Genomic DNA, 3,846 nt, shown 5'->3' with positions numbered 1-3,846 from the left:
TTAATGTTTTTCTTTATTAGACATCTAAATTCTACCCCTTTGATGCATATTTACTTTAGGAATCTCACTGACTGAACTGTTATTCTGTGTCTAGTTTATTCACCTTGAACTCAAGGTACTGCTAGTAGAAGAAACTATGATGGCATGTACTTTCAGAAGACAAAATGAGATATTAAGTCTTATGTAGCATTGTTTTTAGAAAATTTATATTAATTACCATGTTTTAGTTATATGGAATTAAATATAATCTCAGATTAAACATCAACAAATAACAGCTCAATATTGAATATCAGTATAAATTGAATATAAGAATTTTCTCATAGCCATTTTATTAGATCTGTGCCTATCTAATCTCATCCTATTGTTCAAATGTTTTGACAGAATATATCTATGAATGATTTCACTAAGGGATGGTGGGATAAGAGTTCAACAGAGATGATGACGGGTTGACCAAGTCCTTATAAGCAAGACTCTCTCTAAATCAGGAGTTGTTTTTATATTCTATTTTTTGTTTTTGTTTTTTAGGGGCTACTCCCAGTGATGTTCAGGGGTTAGAGGATTCTAAATCCAAACTAAGGGATCATTCCTTGCAGTGCTCAAAGGATGGGGTATAAAATCCAGGTCATCTATGTGCAAGAAAAGTACCGTAGCTGCTATAATATCACTTCATCTTCCTAAAACTTGACTCCTTAACTGGGTGGGAGGTAAATCCAAATACTTGGGCACATTTAGATTTAAAAAATTATGGTTTTATGAGTTTGAATTTTAATGAAAAAGAAAATACATCTTTACTTTCGTTTACCTCTAGCAGGTATTAAATACCTCAGGTTCTTAGAGTGCTCCTTTAAGGATCTCTTAGGAGCACTCTAAGAATCTGAGATCTAGAAAATACAAACTTCCACATTCTCTTATAATCACTGAAGACTCCTTGAAAAATCATTTGTATTCATTACTGCATTGACTATATTAAAATAATTAGACTCAATTAGTTCATATATCTGTTTATATATGTTTTTTGTTTTGTGTACTGTGCTTTATAAACTGTTACTAGTAGGATCTGAAGAAACATATTTTTATAGAAAAGATACTTTTATTTGATGCTTTAATAACTGCACAATGTAACTATAAGGTTTATTTCTACAATCCTATGTATTTTATGCATTTAAAAATGTTGTCATTGTTGTAGACCTGTAGTTCTAGACATAAATCCCAAAGAACCAAAATCGGGTACTGAAATCTTGGAATAAGACTATGAATAGTGGCACTATTCTTAATAGCCAAAGGCAGAAATAGTCCAATAATGTACAAATAAAATATATCCATACAACAAAACATTTGTCAGGCATAAGAACAAATAAAGTACTGGTATTCATTAGAATGTGAATAATCATTAAAAACATTATACTGGGGCCGAAGCAATGGCGCAGCAGTAGGGCATTTGCCTTGCATGCAGTTGACCTAGGAAGGACCACAGTTTAATCCCCCAGCGTCTCATATGGTTCCCCAAGCCAGGAGCGATTTCTGAGTGCATAACCAGGAGTAACCCCTGAGTGTCACAAGGTGTGGCCCAAAAAGAAAAAAAAAAGGAAAGAAAAAGAGAATAAATAGAAATTTTACCACATAAACATGTTATTTAGTTATCATAGAAAATTATACATTTTCATGAACAGAAGTAGCTGATTTTACTGTTTTCAGTGATCTGTCTTCTGTACTTTTAGTTGTTAAATATACCAGGAAACTCTGCTGATTATCTTTATGACAGGTATAAAGCTTCTAGTGCATTTTATTACTTCCATAGAAAATTTGTTCCTTTGGAATTTTTTCTTTTAACAAGTATACTTGACAACAGTGATTAATACATGGTAGAAAGGAAAGTAATTGTCAGAAATGAAAGGGAAAGGAAGTTACTAGAAAAAAATAAAGAAAGAAAAATGTTATTAAGAAGTTATACTTAAACCCCCCCCCCGGGACCCCTAGAGCAAGCGGAGAGCAGACGGGCATTCTTGGATACAAAGGGTGGACAAACCAAGATGGCAGCTTGGGATACCACACGAGATACCATACCTAGCTGGCACTAAGAGATGGTGCCGAGAAAACTCTTTAACATACACTTTATTTCAAGGTTATACCTTCTTTTAGGAATCGAAGCACGTGGCCAGTCAGACCACCGAAGCAGTAACTGTGACATACAGACTTAAACTACAGACTCTACTCATCGAACACATTCAAGCAAACTAACATTCCCTTACTATTCTCTCCTCTCTTCTCACTACTTTCTTTTTTTTATCATTTCTTTTCTACTCTTCTCTCTACTTTTTTTTCTTTTCTCTTTTCCCTTTCTTTCTAATGTATTTTCTCTTTTCTCCCTTCCTACCCCTACCATATACCTTCCCCTTTCCCCCCTTTGGAAATCCAACTACCCCCTCACCCCTCATTCCCATCCAGACTTCCCACTGTATTAAAACTCTTCACCCTCAGTCCTTAATCTATTAGGCATCAAGATTGACCTCCTACCCCAATGAACCAGTACCCAGTACCCAAATGAAGAGACACCCAGTCAAACCCACACTTCGTCTTCTGCAAGAAAAGGCAGCTAACTCCCCTGCGGACCCATGCTGCGTGGCCCTCCCTACCATCTTCCCCTAATGTGGACTGTTACTTGAAACCGGACTTAGTTCCAAAAGTAGTCCCAATACAAGAACTCTTCCAAGACTTCCAAGACCTCCCTGCCACAAATCTTTTGCCAATCTGAAGAAGGTCAGGGGGTGTGATGGAAAGGTGCCTGGGAACTCACACACTACAAGAAAAACCCAAAAGACAATGGGAAAACATGTACTCCCAACATAAACATAAGACCTGTATTACACCTCCTCTTTACCTGCCTTTCCCCAAATGTAAGGTAATCTTCTGCATCACTTTGGTCCTTTAAATACTTCATTAATTCATTTTTAATTGTCTGTTCTACATATACATATGTGAGCACAAACATTTTTAATCCTATTTTTTTAAAATCTTTTTTGGGTATGTGACCTGTTTCTGTTTTCCTCTCTGTCCACCCCCAAATGCACCAACAATATAACGTAGCACCATTTCTCTCTGCAAAGGCACACTAAAAGAAGGGGAATTCTTACACATAAAAAAGAGCTCTTATCTACTAGAGATAGGAACTCATAGTTGTTTACAATACAGGGATAACTCCTACCTTGAAAATATGTCATGTGGAATCAACTTAGACCTCAGGAGATTAGATCCCATCCGTCCAGCCTTAAACCCTGGATCCCAGTCACAGAAACGGCACAGTTCTTCACAACAGCTGCAGGAAACAAACCCCATCCGGGACAACCTTAATACTGCTGGAACACCAACGAGTGCCAGCTCTAATACGATATCCTGACAACGAGGAAAATGGGAACAACATGACCTAAGAACAGGTTATCCTACCTTACCAGCCATCGATAAGTCAAAATCAGAAGACTTGTCACCTTTTAGTAGGTCCAAAAACCAAGATCGCGATTACAGATGACTGGCTGCTAGAACCATGACCAGACTGTATATATCTTGGGACCAATAAAAAAGCCCTAGTCTAGGGTTTGAACTACGACCTGCACAACAACCATGATCCTCAGTTCCAAAGGTCTGGCAGAGACAACTGTAACGGAATGGGGCTTCTGGAAACACAAGGAAAGGCGTTATCCTAGGTGCCATCCTAGGTTTAGTACCAAGACCAAGACCACCAACCACAGAAGATGGATTAAAATGACACTGAGAGAACGAAACTTCTAGAACCACAAAGACTGACTTCATCATAAGTCCCACTCCTGGACCTGTGCAGATACTGAGATAAAT

The sequence above is a fragment of the Suncus etruscus genome, chromosome 9, assembly GCF_024139225.1.
Source record: "Suncus etruscus isolate mSunEtr1 chromosome 9, mSunEtr1.pri.cur, whole genome shotgun sequence".
NCBI lineage: Eukaryota > Metazoa > Chordata > Mammalia > Eulipotyphla > Soricidae > Suncus > Suncus etruscus.
This window is presented reverse-complemented; position numbering follows the sequence as displayed.